Below are 20,548 nucleotides of genomic sequence, written 5' to 3' on the forward strand. Positions count from 1 at the left end.
ACGTAGATACAAGAATTTCATAGTAGATCGAGCACTTCTAGTTGACTTTCTGAAAAAAGAAAAAAGAAAAAAAAAAAAAAAGACTCAAAACTGTACATGTATATATAAACCATATGTTAAGTGTCAATTATGCAAGGTCAACACCATTATTATTCATGGAAACCAATATATTATCAACCCATCCTCATGATTCTCATGATCCAAAAGAAGTAACTCCATCTCCCAATTTGGCCAAATATTTGCAAGAAGATGACTTAACCCAAGAATGCCAAGCCTTAATCTCCACCTTACCCAAAGAACAATGTTGGGTTCTATCCCATCTTTACCAATACCAAGGGTTTTGGCATCCTATTAGGGAGCTTCAAGGTGTGCTTTCATGCCAACGTCATTTCCAAGCTCGCAACACCGATATCATTCTCGCCACTAACCCTAAATGCGGCTCAACATGGCTCAAAGCCTTAGCATATGTTGTCGTAAACCGGAAAATCATTCCCCTTGATGATAACCACCCACTTCTCTAAAAAAACCCTCATGAGTTAGTACCTTGCTTAGAGCTTAGGGTTTATGTTGATCACCAAGTCCCTGACCTCACGGAACTGCCCTCTCCTAGGCTGTTTTCGACACACTTACCTGTTGAGTCGCTACCGTTATCCATCAAGAAAACGGGCTGCAATGTTGTGTGCCTAGCTAAGAACCCAAAAGATACCTTCATTTCGTTATGGCACTTCGCAAACAAGTTAAGGCCTCAAAATGATGGTAAGCTCCTACTAGAAGAGGCATTTGACAAATTTTGCAAAGGTGTTAGTTTTTGTGGGCCTTTTTGGGATCATGTTTTGAGCTCTTGGAAATATAGCTTAGATAATTCTAATAAGGTATTTTTCTTGAAATATGAAGAGTTAAAAGAGCAACCTAAGTTGTATTTGAAAAAATTGGCTGAGTTTTGGGGATGCCCTTTTTCTTTAGAGGAGGAAAATAATGGGGTTGTTGATAAGATACTTAGTTTGTGTAGCTTTGATAATCTGAGTAATTTGGAGGTGAATAAGGTTGGGAAATTGTCTACGGGAGAACATAATGAAGCCTTTTTTCGAAAGGGCGAGGTTGGTGATTGGGCTAATTACTTTACTGAAGAGATGACTGAGAAACTTGATGAGATTTGTTTGAACAAATTTCAGCTTTGTGGTTTGAAGTTTTAAATCGGTTGTGTTTTTGTGAGGGAAATTTGTATATGCATCCGGTATGGTGTATCACGTCATCCAAGTATGTACTTTTTTTATGCGAATGTAATTAAAAACTGGCTTTATCATTCAAAGGTTATTTTTCAATGACTTTTAACATGTAAGCTTTGATGAGAGCTAATCAAAGTTTAAGTTGTTTTGTGGGACGGAGGGAGTAGTATATTCAATTATTCACTTGAGACAATTTAGTATATCTAAGATTTAAGGTCTTTTTTAATCACTTTATTTTCACTTATTTTAGGGAAATAAAGTTGTTTTGATAAGATAATTTTAGGAAGAATAAATTTTGATGAGGTTTATGTTTAAATTATAACTAAAATAAGTCAGATAATGTTCAATGATTTTAGATAAGTTCATATAAAACCCACGTGAATAGAATACCCTCTTTTTTTTTTTTTGAATGAATTGTAAAATTAATCCATTAATGTAAAGTCATACGACAATCGAATTTAGCAAATACATAATTTGAATCAAATAAAAATTTTCTTCATACACCCTTACTTCTTTATTTTGTTTGAGGTGCAATAATTACAATAATAATACGGAGTAATAATAAAGTAATAGTTTATGGTGACGAAATTAATTTAAGGGATCCTTTGTTTTCATACGATTTATTAATTTGAAAACAAGTCATCACGTTAGCCACTACTACTTGTAGAAGAATACAATTATATAAAGTTATGAAGTATTATTTATCTCTCTTTATTCCTTTTTTTCTCCTTTTCTTTTTCTTTGTGAAGAGGAGACTTTTTAATAAGAATTTAAAACAGATGTAATAATCTACGTGATCAGTAATATATAATAATTCTTTAAATGTCGACAGTAAGTAAATATATATTTCAAAATATACTTCCTCCGGTTTTCTTTTATTGTACCATAAGGACTTTTACACTATTTATGTAACCTTCTATGACCATCTTTTGTGATTTATCCGTAATGAAAAGTATAGTTATGTGGTATCTAGTTAGATACGTCTCCAAATGTACTTTTCAAATATCATATATTAATAATTTTTACAAAAGCGTAATTAAAGATATTAATAATTAATAGCCATAGTAATGCATTAGCAAGTGTGAAACCCTTCATGGTGCAATATTGTTGAAATATATTTCAAAACTGGTTTCAAAAAAAAAAAAAAAAAAAAAAAAAGAAAAAAGAAAAAATTATATTTCAAAACTAGACATTACTCATATTAGGTTGCTAAAAAGTCCCTTTTCTAAACAAAATTCCTATTGTAGCTAGACACGAGCTGTTGTGCAATCAATTTTTTTTAAAATGAATATAATATGGTACAATGATTTCACAAATTAATTGATCACAACTAGTCGATTAACACCAAAAATTAAAATATAATTTACAAAACAATCTTCACATACTATGACATAAACGAAGGTTTAATCTCCACCTTACCCAAAGAACAAGGATGGATTCTATCCAATCTTTACCAGTAACAAGGATTTTGGTATCCTAATTAATAATCAATCTATTTGAAGGTTTACTTTCATGCCAACGCCACTTCCAAACTCGTGACACCGATATAATTCTCATCACTAACCCTAAATGTGTCACAACATGGCTCAAAGCGTTAGCGTACGCTGTTGTGAACAGGGAAATAATCCTCCAAAAGAAGATAACTACCCACTTCTCGCAAATAACCCCCATGAGTTAATACCTTTCTTAGAGCATAAGGTCTATGTTGATCACCAAGCCCTTGACCTCACAGAATTGCCCTCTCCTAGGGTGCTTTTGACACACTTGCCTGTCAAATTGCTACCGTTATCCATCAAGGAAACGAACTGCGACAATGTGTACCTAGCTAAGGACCCAAAGGATGCTTTCATCTCATTATGGCACTTTTCAAACAAGGCCTCAAAATTGTGGTAAACTCCCACTAGAAGAGGCATTTGACAAGTTTTGCAAAGGTGTTAGCTTTTGCGGGCCTTTTGGAATCATGTTTTGAGCTCTTGGAAGTATAGCTTAGACAAGCCTAACAAGGTCTTTTTCTTTAGAGGAAGAAAATAATGGGGTGCTTGAAGAACTAAAAGAACACCTAAACTGTATTTGAAAAAATTGGCTGACTTTTGGGGGTGCCCTCTTTCTTTAGAGGAGGAAAATAATGGGGTGCTTGAAGAAATACTTGATTTGGTAGCTTTGATGATTTGAGCAATTTAGAGGTGAACAAAGTTGGGTAATTGACTTCTGGGGAGCATAATGAGTCTTTTTTCGTAAGGGCGAGATTGGTGATTGAGCTAATTACTTCACTATGGTTTAAAATTTTAAATATGTTTCCGTTTCTAAGAGGGAAATTTATGTATGCATTTGGTATGAGATTATTATGTCTTATTGTGGTTTGAGATCATCATTACGTACATTGGTTTGTTTTTACTTCCTCCGTTTCATATTAGATGACACATTTCATTTAGACACGTTTGCCAATGCATGTTTTCTAATGAAAATATCCTTGATTACAAATTAGCAAAATTATAAAAATTTGATGTTTAAAAAAAAGATTTTGAGACGAATCTAACAAGACCTTATATGACTATACTTGTTCTCAACACAAAATCACAAAACGAAGTCAAAGAAACTTATGTGAATTGTGCACAAAGTCAAAATATTATCTAATTTGGAAAAGAGTGAATATATTCAATTATTCACTTGGAAGTTGGATCCGGACAAATTCGTGCATTTTAAGAGTCGCTCCATTAAGTTTTGTATGTGGTATTATCAATAGTAATAATAACAATAATTTTTTATGTGAGAAAATCAATTAGAAGGTTCCCTTATCATCATACGGGGTGATTAGTTGAAATCATGTCCAAATCAGCAACCATATGATTGTCATTTAATCTAAACATAAACAATTGCTGGTAATCACAAAATTTGTGTACACGTGCCGGCCAACGTGATTTTGAACATAGTGACCCTAAATATATAATGACCTTAATTTTATATAGTAACCTTTTTATTACAAAGTATTATAAACAATGCAGAGTTTAGTTGAAACAAATATATGAAACAATTATCAACACCTTCTCCTCAACATCAAACGAATTACTTGGCTTTACTTCTATGATTCTATCCAACATTATTTCTTATCTTTCCCAACAGTCCAACTCATTGATTTTAAAGAAGAGTACCATATTCAAGTTGCCGACCTAACTTATCGACTCAAAATTTCTTCGCAAAATTGTGCATTCTTCTGCTATCACGCTATATCAGATGGTTACCGTTTTTATGCTTTCACCAATTAATTTCCACTTTCCAAATGTAGGTGATTATAGTTGGTTCATTACAAATTACTATACATCATTTATTTTCCCAACTAATAATCTACTCCAGTAATATAGATAGCAACGCACGCTTTGGATTCCAATCAATTGTCATCAGATATACTTCGTAGTTCGTACTACTCCCTCTGTCCTTAATAATAGTCCCTTTTGGTCAAATTTTAGTTTCAAAATATTCATGTTATTTATTTTTTCCAACAACCATAAATATTAATGTTTTTTTTTTTTTTGTTTTTTTGTTTTTTTGTTTTTTTTTTTTTACCAAAATTCCCTCCAATTTGCAATAATATTTGGGCAAATTTAGTTTTCTCATGTAAAGTTTGCATTTCCATATACTTTTTTTTTTTTTTTATTTTACCAAAATTCCCTCCAATTTGCAATAATATTTGGGCAAATTTAGTTTTCTCAAGTAAAGTTTGCATTTCCATATACTTTTATTACTTTCTCTCTATACTTTTTTGCATACGCCATGTAAATTTACCTTTTCAATGTACTTTTACTACTTCTAATTTAAGTTTCTTAATTCTCGTGAAATTTCACCAAAAGACACTATCATTAAAGGACGGAGGGAATGTATACTATATGTTACAATAAATGCACAAATTAAATTATCTAACACGCCTAGTTGAATGGCACCACAATTTTAACATTAAAAAAATTAAAAAAAAAAATTGCTCAAACTTCTCTGTGTATCAACCATATGTTAACTAAGGCCTTGTTTAGTTCACCTGATTGAAGCTGATCTGATCTGAACTTATATTTTCTGATCTGATCTGATCTGAACTTATATTTTTTGATCTGATCTGAACTTATATTTTATGATCTGAATTTTTCTGATCTGAACTAGTACTAGTAGTAGTAGTAGTAGTAGTAGTTGGTGTTGGTGGTGGTGGTGGTGGTGGTAGTAGTGGTAGTAGTGGTAGTAGCAGTATTAAAATTACTAGATAGTATAAGGTGATAGAATTGAAATATTTGCTAATTTATTATTTACAATATCCCACTTCATAAATGATTTTTTTTATAAGAAAGTATTAAAATGGGGATCCTAAAAAAACTCAATTACAGATTAAATTTATCATAACTTTTTTCTATATAGAAAAAAGAGATTTGACTTGTTTTCAAATACCTTAATTCTTAAATAATAATATGGATTTATAGTAGTAGTAGTAGAAGTAGTAGTAGTGGTGGTGGTGGTGGTGGTGGTGGTAGTGGTAGTAGTAGTGGTAGTATAGTAGTAGTAGTGGTAGTAGTAGTGGTAGTAGCAGTAGTAGTAGTATTAAAATTACTAGATAGTATAAGATAATAGAATTGGAATATTTGATAATTTATTATTTACAATATCCCACTTCATAAATGAATTTTTTTTTTATAAGAAAGTATTAAAATGGGGATCCTAAAAAAACTAAATTACAGATTAAATTTATTATAGCTTTTTTCTATATAGAAAAAAGTGATTTGACTTGTTTTCAAATACCTTAATTCTTAAATAATAATATGGATTTATGATGTATCGGATTTGATTTTATCGTTTGTTTGAAATAACAACATTTTCTATGTTATTTTGTACTAATTTTAATTAAAGTAATGCGTAGCTATTATTATTGAAAACCTTATACGTATACTCCCTTCAATTTTAAATACCTTCTCCATTTCTACATGTGGGGAGTTTTAGGAAAAATTGGCAAATGTAATAATATATGGAGCTTGTGGGGTAAGTGGAAGAATAAAAAATTGTATAAAGAAAAAGTATTTGACAGAATAGGAGGAAAGAAAATATGAAATTTAAAATTTTTTATTTATGGGAAAAGTTAGGCTTGTTATTAAAAATATGAAATTAAAAAAAAATGAAAATACACATAATATGTTGTACGAAGATATTAAATTTTTTTGTACAGGAAACGTTAGGCTCGTTTATTATTGCTTTTTTTTTAGTAGGAAAAAAAGTAATATTTTGTAAGAAGATATTCAAATATTTTTGTTAAAACCACTTGATCAAGTATTATTGTTTTGATCTGAAAAGGGTGTTTCTAGGAAAAAGCAAAGTATTATGTTTTCCCTCCGTCCCTTACTGATAGTCCTTTTTGGCTAAATTTTAGTCCCAAAATGTTCATCCCATTTTTTATTTCCCTTCGTCTACTTTTAATCATATCCAATGTAAATTTATCTTTCCAATGTACTTTACTACTTATTTTTGCTTATTACTTCCCGTGAAAATTGCCCATAAGAGGCTATCAATAAGGGATGGAGGGAGTATGTTGTTATAGGAATTGACAATATTATTTTTATTCAATAATATATTGTTTTAGGAAATGACAATATGACTTTATCAGTCTCTCCTAGGAAGTAATATTGTCCTAAAAGCTGTCAATTGAGAGATTGCCTTTAAGGTTAGGTGGAGAATCTGGTAGCGAATACATAAACAGATTACTACATGCCCATCCTGATTTATGCAAAGAACAATTGAGATTAGATGGAAACATATTTGTAGATCTTGTTACTTGCATGAAAAATAAAAATTTATTATCGGATGGTCGTTACATATTTGTGGCTGAGCAATTAGGAATATTTTTATATATCATGGCTAAAGGCAGTTCTTATCGTGGTGCTGCCGGTCGATTTCAGCACTCTATTGCAACAATTGGGTTGTACTTTAAACAAGTACTGTAAGCAATAGTTCATTTGTCTACCGAGATCATAAGACCATACCAAAGTTTGAGCGAGGTGCCAAAAAAAAAAAGGTGACAGCACAAAATATTGGCCATATTTCAAGGTATTAAGAAACATTATTATTATCTTGCATTGTCATTATATTATTTTATGCATGTGCAATATATAATCACTTATAAAATGTATTTTTAAATGTTAATGAACTATTAGGATTGTGTTGGAGCATTTGATGGGACTCATATAAATGCAGTTGTAAGCGATGACGATGATGTAGCATATCGAGGGCGTTCTGGAAAAAAAAACATGGAATGTTTTGGCTGCTTGTTCCTTTGATAGACTTTTCACGTTTATAAATGTTGGATTTGAAGGTAGTGCTCATGATATTACTGTATGGAACCATTGCTTAACCGTACCAGAATTTCGATTTCCCCATCCACCTCATAGGTATAATTTAAAATAGTGTATGTTTTTACTCCATCCATGACACTATACTAATATGCCGTATAACTTTATTTTGTAACAAGAAAATATTATCTAGTAAATTCTGGATATCCGAATACCGTTGGATATTTGAGTCCAATAAAAGATAAAGATATTAGAACCCATATGCCCGAATTTCGAAATGGTCCACCACCTTAAGGCATACTTGAACTTTTTAATTATCTTAACTCTTCACTTCGAACAACGATCGAGAGATGTTTTGGACAATTAAAATCTCGAAGGAAAATATTGACAATGATGCCAAATATGGACACTAAACATCAATTGGCAATTATGGTTGCTACATTCACACTTCACAATTTTATTCGATTACATGAGTTGGATATACCCATTGATAGTGGTATAGAAATCGAACCAATAGCAGATTATGATTTGTTTAACGAGAATCGTAAAGCTGTAATGAACGAAGTACAACTTAATATAGCGAAGGAAATTTGGAACTACTTGTAATGAAAACTATATTTGTAAACGTTTATGATTTGGAGGTTATAATGAAATTTTAATTATTATCGTTTATTGTTTGTGCTATTTAATAATAATAATAATAATAATAACAATAATAATAATATTTTTATAATAATAATAATAATAATAATAATAATAATAATAATTTGTTGATCTGAACTTATTTTTTCTGGTCTGATCTGATATGAACTTATTTTTTCTGATCTGAACTTATTTTTTCTGATCTGATCTGATCTGAACTTATTTTTTCTGATCTGATCTGATCTGAACTTATTTTTTCTGAAATAAGTAAAAATAAGGTGAACTAAACAAGGCCTAAGTGTTCAATTATCCAAGGCCAACAATATTTCTCATGGCAACCAATCAATTATCAACCCTTTCTCATGATTATCATGATCCAAAAGAGGTAACTCTGTCTCCCAAATTGGCCAAATATTTGCACGAAGATGACATAACCCAAGAATGTCAAGCCTTGATCTCCACCTTACCCAAAGAACAAGGATGGGTTCTATCCCATCTTTACCAATACCAAGGGTTTTGGTATCCTGTAAGGATGCTTCAAGGTTTTCTTTCATGCCAACGCCACTTCTAAGCTCGTGATACCGATATCATCCTTGCCACTAGCCCTAAATGCGGACAACATGGCTCAAAGCCTTAGCATACGTTGTTGTAAATCGGAAAATCAATCCTCCGGGAGGAGATAACCACCCACTTCGATCAAACAACCCCCATGAGTTAGTACCTTACTTAGAGTTTAAGCTTTATGCTGATCACCAAGTCTCTAACCTCACAGAACTACCCCCTCTTAGGCTGTTTTCTACACACTTACCCATTGACTCGTTACCGTTATCCATCAAGGAAACCGGCTGCAAAGTTATATACTTAGCTAGAGACCCAAAGGATGCCTTCATCTCATTATGGCACTTTACAAACAAGTCAAGGCCTCAAAATGATGGTAAAACCCACTAGAAGAAGATTTTTGGGATCATGTTGTGAACGCTTGGAAGTATAGCTTAGAGAACCCTAATAAGGTTTTTTTCTTGAAGAGCTAAACGAACAATCTAAGTTGTATTTGAAAAAATTGGCTGAATTTTGGGGGTGTCCTTTTTCTTTAAAGGAGGAAAATAATGGGATTGATTGATTTAGGGGAAGTTAAATATGCACGATTAAGGGTGAGCAAAGACCCAGGGTACCTGGTACCGGACCCGAAACCGGTTAGGATCCGCTGGGTTTGGACCCAGAACTGGTCTCACCGGTTCCGGGACTGGGTCCAAAATGTCGGACTCGATTATAACCGGTTCCGGGACCGGATCCTAAAATTTCGAACCCGGTACCCACTGGGTACCTGGTTTAAACCAATTCCAGTTTCGGATACCCGGTCCCGGATCCAGACAAACTGGGTACCCGGAACCGGTACTGGTTTAGTTATAATTTTTTTTTTTTTTTTTAAAACCCAACAATCCACTAGTCCAGTACAAAATTAGGCCCAATTCATTTCATTCTTGGGTTTCTGTCAACCACTCAGCCTCCTCATTTCATCCCATTCATTCTAGGGTGTTCTGAATTCTCTCGATCTTCTTTGTTCTCCTCTTTCGTTCTCCTCTTAAAATCTCATTCTGTCTTTCGTTCTCCTCAAAATCTCATCCTCTCTTTCGTTCTCCTCAACTCCCTGATTCTCTCGATCTTCTCCGGTACCGGACGGCGGTCGCTTGTTACTCGTCAGTATTTTTCTCACTTTTTTCACTTTTTGTTTCATTTTGTATATGTAGATTGCGCTTCTTAAGTAGTCAGTGTGTACTGTGTAATGCCTAATTGCCTATCCAAGAGCCGTATATCCTTAACTCCTGACTGATATCCCTTCGCTGAAATGGAGGGAATTTTTCAATGCGGCCTGACGGCCTGTAGAAAGAACACATCAAAAGTAATAGATTATATATATTATGATATAACATACTCTTTGTTTTCTGATATGGACAATATGAACATGAGCAGTAATAGATTATATATAGTATTATATAACAAATATTAAAATAATAAAAATAAAAAATCAGTATCTTACTACTTTGAATAAGACCGGGTACCCGGTTCCTACCGGTTCCGGGACCAGTTCCAAGAAAATTGGATCCGGTATTAAACGGTTCCGGGACCAGTTCCAATTCTTGGGATCCGGTCATAACCGGTTCCGGATCCGGGTATTGTAAATATGACCGGGTACCCGGTCTTGCTCACCCCTATGCAGGATCGAATGAAAACACCTTTTGCTGATAGGGCGTCTATGTATGTCTTGGCCATATAATGTTGAAGCATGCAAACGAACAATGATGAAGGTTTGGGCTCCGACTAGTGATTTGATTATTAGGGTTATTAGCCCTAATTTGTACGCCTTTCAATTCTTTCATTGGAAGGATAAAGAGAATATTATGAAGAGTAGATCGTGGTGTTGGGAGAATAACTTTCTTGTTTTGAATGAAATTGAGGGCAATGAACAGCCTGACCATGTTGATTTATCTCCATCAGCATTCTGGATCAGAGTGCTTAATCTGTTGTTTAATTGTAGATCTAATGCCTATGTAAAAGCCTTAACTACTAACCTTGGCGAGTTCTTGGAAATTGAGGAAGACACACTAGGACTTGGGAGATATAGGCGAATCAAACTGCTTATGAACATTGAGAAACCTTTACACAGGCACTAGTGGGTGGAGGATAAAAAGGGGAGGAAGTTCGAATTGAATTCAAGTACGAAAGACTGCCGTATTTCTGTTTCGCGTGTGGTATCATAGGCCACTCGAAAAAGGATTGCACCGCAGTTTCAGAGGAGGAGAGGACTAAGAGATTAGGGTGGGGGCTGTTTCTTCGCGCCTCGCCAAGAAAAGGAGTTCATAAGCATATTAACGAACTCAATAATATTGTTAGTAACAGGAAGCAACTATTCGTAACGAAGGAGAATAATTTGGCTATTACTAGCCCTATTTCGACTGACTAGCCCTATTTCGACTGATTGGAGAGAAAGAAGGTTTGGTGGATAGTGGTGCAATAGAAGGAGGGTTGAGTGAAGGTGTTGGTCTTGAGAAGGGGAGGGAGTTAGGGGAAGTGCATCTAGCACTAAAACTGCTGTAGGGGATGCTATCCAGGGGGAGCATGTGGGGTTGAGGGGGGAGGAGTTGGTGGGGGTTGGGATTACAGGGGAGGAAATCTCACTACCTCCACCTTTTATTTTTGGTTCGGCTGGGAAGACATGTGGGACAAAGGGTTGGAAGAGGCTAGCTAGGGGGGAAGGGGAGGGACCATAGAGGTGGATGGATGATGGGGTAGTTTTTTAGCAAATGGTGCGCAAAAAAGGAGTGGTAGTGGTGATTCCGCTGAAGTGACAGAAGGCAATGAAGGAGTAAGGAAACGAAGGAAGAGTAGTTCCAAAACACCCATGTCATCTATTTTATTGACGAAGGTTGGCGAGTTCCAACCCTGTCAGCTGAAATGAGTCTCCTATGTTGGAATTGTCGGGTTGTAGGCAACCCTTGGACAATTCGAAGGCTCCGTAAATGGAGTAGAGCGGTGAGCCTAGATTTAGTTTTCATTTCAGAACCTAAAATAAGTAAAGAGGCAGTAGACCAGTATTAAAGAGAGAGTAGGTTCACAAATGCTTTTGGGGTTACTAGTAGGGGCAAGGCAGGAGGTTTATGTCTATTTTGGAATGAAGAGGATGTTGACTTCACTCTTGTTTCTTTTTCCCAAAATCATATTTGCGGAGATGTAGTCAAAGGCAATGAGAGATAGAGGTTATTGGGAATCTATGGATAGCCGGAGTCAGGGAATAAGCACCAAACATGGAAATTAATCCACCATTTGTGTGATGAAGCAATCGATCCGATTATTTTTGGGGGAGACTTCAATGAAATCTTGTCATACAATGAAATAGAAGGGGGTGCGGATTGTGAGAGGAGAGATATTGGGGGTTTTAGGGATGTGTTGGATGCTTGTGAACTTCATGATCTTGGGTTTAAGGAGTAATGGTGGACTTGGGAGCAAAGGAGAACGAGGGTTCGTGAAAGACCAGACCGGTTTGTTGCCTCCTCTTCATAGCTCCGTAGTTATCCTCGTGCTTCAGTTAAACATCTTATGAAATTTTGTTCTGATCATGCACCTATTATGTTAAGGTTGACCCCGAATGGAAGAAAGAGGCGTAAAAGAACCAAGAGTTTTAAATTTGAAACCACTTGGTTATTTAACGAGTCTTGTGAGGCAATTGTTAGGAAGGCATGGTAGTCGACTAGTGAGCAAGATTTTTTGGGAAACTTGGGGTAACAAGGAGCAGTTTGAAGGTTTGGAGTAAAGATAAATTTGATGGCTTGCGAAGGTTCGATAGGGAATAGTTTGAAGGTTTTGAGTCAGCTTTAAAACTTGTGCAACCGGAAAGAGTCACGGCTGAAACTTGTGAGAGGAGTGCGCAGCTTAAGCAGACTCTAGATGATTTGCACCATAAACACGAAGCTTACTGGTTTTTGAGATCTTGGGTCCTTGAAGTTCGCGATGGTGACAGGAACACAAGGTATTATCATCATAAAGCATCGCATCGGAAGAAAAGAAATACTATCGAAGGGCTTTATGATGCGGAGGGCGTTAGGTGGGAGGATGACGACCTCTTTGAAAACATTGTGAGTAGGTTCTATTCGAGCCTATTTACAACTTCTGACCCGTCAAGTGAGAGCATCCATGAGGTGTTACAGCACGTGAAATCGAGTATTGGGAAGGAAAACAATGAAGAACTCCTCTGTCCCTATACAAAAGAGGAGGTGTTCACAGCACTCCAACAAATGCACCCTTGTAAAGCTCTCGGCCCGGATGGTATGCATGCTATTTTTTAGTGAAACGCTAAACATCGCCCGCAATTTACCATATAAAGCCCACAAATATGATATGGTTTGACCATTATGCCCATTTTCTAAAATTGAAATAATCTCGGTGTAAAAAATGTGGAGCCGTACTGGCTCGCCGGGGGAGACCGGAGGGCAGGCCAGAGATGCGGGGGACGCCGGAGGTACGTCGTCGTCGACGGAAAACGAGGTAAGTCACCGTTAAAATTCACGGTTTACCGTCGGAGTGGCTCCGGCGCCTAGGATGGACGCCCAAACCGTAGCCTGGACGTCCAAGCCAGACGCCAGAACCACCAGAGTGGCGTCCAGCCCAGACGCCCAGACCACCAGACTGGCATCCTGGCCAGGCGCCACTCAACTGGGTGAGGCGGCCCTGCCAGGCGCCAGTCCAGTGGCTGTGGCAGCCCTGGCAGACGCCACCCTTATAAATTAATTTTTTTTTCTTTTTTGATTTTGTTGTTTTTTATTTAATTTTTTTTTTAAAAAAAAAATCGAAAATGATTTTTTAAAAAAATTCGAAATGGGTTTTTTTTAAATTAAATTTGAAAATTCGAAATAGGTTTTTTTAAAATTAAATTTGAAAATTCGAAATGGTATATTTTTAAATTTAGTTTGAAAATTCGAATTGGGTTTTTATAAAAATTAAGTTTGATTATATATAATTATGCTTTTTTTGTGTTAATTCTGTGTAAATATAGAAATTAAATGTATTATCCGTTAAATGTATTTATTGTAATATATAATTGATGCAGTAATATGGTGGAGACGGAAATGATTACAGTGGGATATTTGGACATGATGGTCCATTCGAAGAAGCTCAACAGGCGATTGATTGGGCAAAACAGGTTGCAATTGCAGCTGGATTTTGCTTGGTAGTAGTAACTCATAAATCTCAACGGGATGGTAGAATGGATCGCATTTTGAGATGTGACTGTTATCGCAAAAGAGAAGAATGAGATTTTCGTACAGCCACTCGGTTTGATACAAAGCGGAAAGGTTGTGGGTGTGAGTTCAGAGTAAAGGTTCGACAACTACGGAGTCGTGACGGTTGGGAAGTGATTGGTTACTCTAAATGGGGGTATCACAACCATGAGATGATAGTATATGAAGAGGGTCATCGACAACTGAGCGGCTTAAGTCCTGCTGCGAAACTAGTTGTGAAAGAAATGAGTGATGCTCAAGTGAAGCCTGCTAAAATATTAGCATCTGTGTTAGAGAAATTTCCAGAAGACCATCCAAACCGAAGACACATCTACAACGTCAGACAGCAACTCAGGTTTGAACGGTCAGAGGGAAGGAACCCTATACAGCAGCTGCTACACCAGGCACAATCACGTGGTTACCTGTTCTGGTTTGATTCTGATGAAGATACAACGGAGGTGACTCATCTTTTCCTTGTGCATCCTGATTGTGCTGATATGATCAAGTCTTGGCCATTTGTGATTTTGATCGACTCAACGTACAAGACAAACAAGTACAAGTTCCCACTGGTTGAGATCATGGGGATGACTCCAACGAACCAGAACTTTCTGATTGGTCATGCAATCATCAAGGATGAGACGGCTCCAAGTTATTATTGGGTGTTGGAGAAGCTGAGAAACTACATCGGGCCTAATGTTCATCCAGCAGCCATCGTCAGCGACTGTGAGGGAGGTCTCTTTGCCCCCATAGCAGAGCTGTTTCCCGAATCGAACCACTTATTGTGCACATGGCACATCAACAACTGCGTGAAAGTGAAAGCCTACAACCTTTTCAAGAAGAATTTGGAAATGGCAGAGAGATTGGTGAATGGTAAGTGGCGGAAGATCCTACAGGCTACCACAGAGGAAGCGTATGAGCGAGCATTGGCTAACTTCAGGGATTCGTACCAGTGGTGTCCGGCACTGGTGGACTATGTGATGCATCAATGGGTCCCTCACAGGGAAAAGTTTGTCAAATATTGGACAAACCAGGTACTTTATTTTGGGAACACTACAACATGTAGAGTTGAGAGCGCTCATAGAGCTACCAAGGACTGGATTGATTCATCGACCGCTGCTTTGGATACACTGTTCGCTAGACTGAACAAGTCAATTGAAACTCAGAAGAACGACATCAGGAACTCTCTAGAGGACTCCAGGCGACGACATGGTACGATGTATAGCCATTTTATATTTAAGATTCTCCATGGTCGTGTGTCGCACTACTGCTTGGGGTTGATTCTCACTGAGCTGAACAGGATGAGGGACTTGGCTGACGAAGTGTATGCTCGGTGTGGGTGTGCTATTTCAGTAACTCATGGATTACCTTGCGCATGCACCATTCACCGCGTTATTACAGAAGAAAGGGCGTCGTTACATGTTGATCAGGTCCATTCATTCTGGAGGACGCTTGTTATTGGTGAGCATGCAGACACTCAAACGACCGACCGTGAACAGGAGGAGTTGGAGCAGTTTCGTTCGATGTACGACCGAGTGTCCTCCAGCCATCCTTCTATTATTCGTGACGCTACTCATGTACTTCATGACATGTTCCACACGTCTACCTTAGATTATGAGGAACCCGAAGGAGTTGACCGTCCTCGAGGTCGACAACGGCGGAACAGGAGTGCGTTTGAGTATATCCGTGGTCTTGGTCGTGGTCGTGCTCGTGGTCGGACATCGTCATCTAGTCGTAGTCAATCTTCATCGTCTGTGAATATGCCCCTGAGAACTGGTACGTTTTGGTTGTTTACATTGCACATAGTTTTAAAGTGTTACTCCTGCCTTCTTAACTGTCTATAATTATATGGTGAATAGGAAGAAACGATGTTGATCAGTTTCCGTACAAGGAAAGGATACCTGCGATCATCATGCCGTACTTGGAAGGGTGGAATGATGTAGTCGGAGATGGTAACTGCGGATTCCGGGTCGTGGCTGATGTTTTTCAAATGGGCGAAGACAACTACGGTTTGGTGCGTCAGTTGATGTACAGCGAAATTGCATCTAACCGAAATGTTTATCGTCATGTGTACCAGGATGACTTGGATGGCGCTCTGCGGCGTATCCGGTGGGGAGGTGGACCTTGCGGCCAAAATCATTATTTTGACGCGCCCCTAGATCTGTTTGCCGTTGCAAACATTTACAAATGCGCAGTCATGCATTTCGGCCTGGGAGTGCATAGTCAAGCTTATTATCCTTGTACCACGGTTCTCCCTTGGCGGTCGCGTGAGACTGTCACCACACCGGTCAGAGAGCTAGCTATTGCGTTTCTTGGGTCGTCATACAGACATTTCATCCGACTAGACATGTCATCCGATTTTCCAGTGCCACCGATTATACCTCGGTGGTACAACATTTGCACAGCGAGCGTAGAGGGTTGGGATGCGCTATATCATGACCGGATCCACGAATGGAACACCCTAGCTGCATTTTAGTTTTTCATGTTTACATTCTTTATTTGTAATCTTATTTGTACGTTGCTCTTTTAATGAGAACATTAATCTTTTACATTGTATTGCTTACTGCATTCTATATGTTGCATGGGTAAGTTGCGCGGATCCACGAACGATTATATCAAAATTTTAAAACAGCAATGATTAAGTTGGAAGCTAAAAGAACAATCTAAAATGTTACAAACTTACAACATAATGTCCAATTTAATAAATTAAAACGATGATATTTAAAGTGCTCTATAAATAAAATGACAAAACCATCAGTAATCCCTCCTCGACGACGATTCCCACTGCGCAAGGGTCTGTTCCAGACTATCAACAACAGCTCTCCCTGTTGCACTCATGCTGTCCTTCTCAAGAGAGAGTTTCTGTACGTCCTGCATTATCTTTCCCATCCACTGCATACAACAAAAAACAGAAGATGAAATACAATAACAACATATAAAACTTAATTAAAAGACAACGATAAATATAATATAAGACATACCGCTTCCATGGCAGTAGGCGGTGGCACATAATCATCATCGTTGTGGTCGAGATCTGCGATCAACCTCGGGTGCGAATACCGGTTGAACCATTCCATGTAGTAATGGTCACACATGGGAGTAACCCCAGAGGGCGGCCGCTGCAACTCCGCAGTCCATAAGCGGGCCACCATCGGAAACTGGTCCCACGTCCCGGTCATGATATCCGGCCATTGCACGACGTAGTCCCTCGAAGATGCAGGTCGGACCGCCTTCATCGGGCATGCCGGGGGAGGAGGGACAACTTAAACAAATCCAAGCTGGCGAAGACAACGCTGGGGCATGTACGCCTCGACGATCTCACGATACTGAATGAGTCCCGTGTACAGGGTCCTGGGTACCCTAACACTAGGGTTCGGGCCGAAAGGCATCCAGTTCACCTGCACATAGTTTTAAAATTTAATAACATGAATATAATATGTGCAAATAATAAAATGTAAAAACAATTTATAAACGTTACCTCTAAGGGGGACAGCCTGTCCAAAAACAACCGTATCGATCGGAGGCGGTCAACGGACTTCTTCTCCGAGCGCGGACTCCACGCACAAGCACGCGGCATCCCCTCATCAATAGGAACTGGGTCACGATGTGGTCGCAATGCAGGAAAGTACTCGTATATCCAGGTCTGCAATAGAGTCAGACACCCAGTGATACCTGCCGCGTCAGCCCGACTCGCAAATCCTAGTTGGCGATACAAATACGCCAACGTAGCCGATCCTCAGGAAAACTGGCCTACACTGTCGGGGTCACACGCCTCCACTATGTCGCGTGGCCTGAGCTTGTTTCCGCCGCTCTTATCCGGAAACAAGGTACATCCGAGGAGTAGAAAAACATAAGCACTCAGCTGTGCGTCGTGCGTCCTACGTGCACTGGGGTACAAACACCGCTGCAACACGGATGCGATCTTCACACCTCCGTGTTCCCAAACACCTAGCGCCTCGGTGTACAGTGCAGCCCTGTCCACCGCCAACAACTCTGCCAGCAAATCTGCCTGATCCGCATCAGCCACAGCACAAAGTCGTTTACCCTCAACACGAATCCCCAGAATGGCCTCGACGTCATGTAACATGATCGTCATCTCACCGAACGGAAGGTGGAAAGAGTTTGTATCCGGCTGCCATCGCTCAATGAAAGCCGTGATCAGCGTACTGTCAATCTTATCGTGCATGGTGGCAGGAACATGATTCAACCCAGTGCCCTCCAGTCGCTCGAACATCTCGCTCTCCGCCGGCCAAGCCTCAGCCCATGTACGCAAAAAGCTACAAGTCTTTTCCCGGGTATGACATTTCAACAACCCCGTAACTGAAGGCCTCTCCTGGTCCTCCCAAATACGGGCAGCTATGTGTCCTAGAAAGCTAGGAATCACACTCCCGTCAACAGGCCCACCGGGCACCTCACTCCTAACAACCCAAGAATCATTACCGGCCCTCGACCGTTTCCTGCTTGCCCCAGATACAGTGGACGCAGATGATGTGCCAGATCTACTAACAAACCTACCACCCCTACCCTTACGCACCTCCACCATATGTGTCTCGTACATGTCATCAACCCTCTGACTGAATGGACCGTAATCATCATACGCTCCACTGCCATCGTCCACATCCTCATCCTCATCTGCGCCCTCCTCCTGCTCCTCCTCCTGGTCACCCTCCTCAGCATCATCATCGTCATCGTCATCCTCATCCCGACGGTGGATCCGTTCTCTACGAGATGAGGCCGAAATACCACAGGATCTGACATGTCTATGCCCCGACCTCTCCACTGAATAGCTTCTACTAAGAAGCTCTACATTCTTCCCCGCACCATGACGACCCAGTGAATTCTACACAAAATTTTAAAATATATAAACATACAAAATTTAGACGAAAAACAGCTACCACTTCCAAATCAAATAAACTAAAAACATACAAATAATTGTAAACAAAATATAAACATAGAAAAAATACAACAAAATTGAAAAAATTTATAAAAATAAACAACAAAATATAAAAAAATTCAAAAATATATTACACAAAAAAAAAATTAAAAACAATATTTTAAAACAAATATAAAAAAAAAGGGGGGGCGCCTTGGCTGGACGCCCAGCCAGCGGTGGTGGCGCCAGCTGCAGACGCCGCCACCAGTGGGCTGGCGCCTAGGCTGGACGCCACAGCCACGGCTGCGGCGCTTTGAATAAACGCCACAACCGTGGCTATGGCGTCCAGCCCAGGCGCCAGCCAACTGGTGGCGGCGTCTGCAGCTGGCGCCACCACCGCTTGCTGGGCGTCCAGCCAGGGCGCCCCACCGCCGTCACGGCGGTTTTTCCCTTTTTTTTTTTTTTTTTTTTTTACAAATTGTACCTTTCCTCCTTGGGACATCCTTCCCTCCGCCGCCGCCGCCAATTCCTTGCCTTGCCGCCTCGCCGTTGTTTGAATTTTTTTTTTTAAGAGAGGTTGAAAGAAGATGAGCAATGAGAGTGTGAGTGATGAGAGTGTGAGTGTTTTTTTTAAGGTCAAGGGCAATTTTGTCAAACCAAGTGAATTTTGTGGGCTTTATGTAGTAATTTGTGGGCGATGTTTAACAAATCCCATTTTTTATCAGAAATTTTGGTACATTGTTGGTGATGATGTATTTAATTTTTTTAGTAATATTTTATGTGGCATTTCCCCTCTAGACCATGTAAATAATGCTAACATTGCTCTTATTCCGAAATTGAAGTTGCCTACAAGTATGTCTGAGTTCCGGCCTATAAGTCTGTGAAATGTGTTGTAAAAATTAGTTTCAATTCTAAAGTGATTGTGCTCCGATTGAAATCTATTTTTTCGGATGTTATCACTGAAAATCAGAGTGTTTTCATTCCAGGTCGATTGATAACTTATAATGCCTTCATTGCTCTAGAATTATTTCATATGATGAAAAATTGGAGTTGGAGTAAAAAGGGTATAATTTCTTTGAAACTTGACATGATTAAGGTTTATGACAGACTTGAATAGGGCTTTCTGAGAAAACTTCTCCTAACAATGTGTTTTGATGGAAGATGGGTTAATTTGGTCATGTATTGTGTGTCCTTGGTAACATACTCTTCATTATTAACGGAAGTGTATGCGGGAAGATGGGAGGTCCACTCTCTTCTTATCTCTTTATTCTGGTGGCTGATGCTTTTTCTCATATGTTGCAAAATAAAGTTCAGATGGGTGAGCTACATGGGGCAAAAGCAAGTAAGAGTGGGCCGACTTTTATCTCCCATCCCTTGTTTGAGGATGATAGTTTGCTTTTTGCTAAAGCGACTCGATAGGAATGCGAAGTGATAGTTGATATACTCAACAGATATAAAGTAGCATCCGGCCAGAAAATTAATTATGAGAAGTTAGAAGTGTCCTTTAGTAAAGGGGTAAGTGTAGACACCTGCTTGTGTCTCCTTAAACACCAAACCCAGTGATGAATGCCTTTCACGTTTTTATTAACGAGTTCGGCAAAGAGTAGAAAGGTCGCACAAAGTTTCGTTAAGTCTGGACCATCTTTCTAACCTTACCTAGAATCTCTTTAAACCCAAAAAGATCCATTTCAAGTCCTTAAATAAAAAAAAAATTCATTTCGTGCCTTT

The 20,548-nt window shown here is 38.6% G+C and overlaps 3 pseudogenes; all 3 read left to right on the plus strand.

Moving 5' to 3' along the window:
- Positions 1-28: 28 nt before the first annotated feature.
- LOC110686074 lies at positions 29-1,669 on the plus strand (annotated as a pseudogene).
- Positions 1,670-2,587: 918 nt separating this feature from the next.
- Positions 2,588-3,597, plus strand: LOC110685706 (annotated as a pseudogene).
- Positions 3,598-8,510: 4,913 nt separating this feature from the next.
- LOC110685707 lies at positions 8,511-9,299 on the plus strand (annotated as a pseudogene).
- The last annotated feature ends 11,249 nt before the right edge of the window (positions 9,300-20,548 follow it).

Source organism: Chenopodium quinoa, unplaced genomic scaffold (assembly GCF_001683475.1).
Source record: "Chenopodium quinoa cultivar QQ74 unplaced genomic scaffold, ASM168347v1, whole genome shotgun sequence".
Classification (NCBI taxonomy): Eukaryota; Viridiplantae; Streptophyta; class Magnoliopsida; order Caryophyllales; family Amaranthaceae; genus Chenopodium; species Chenopodium quinoa.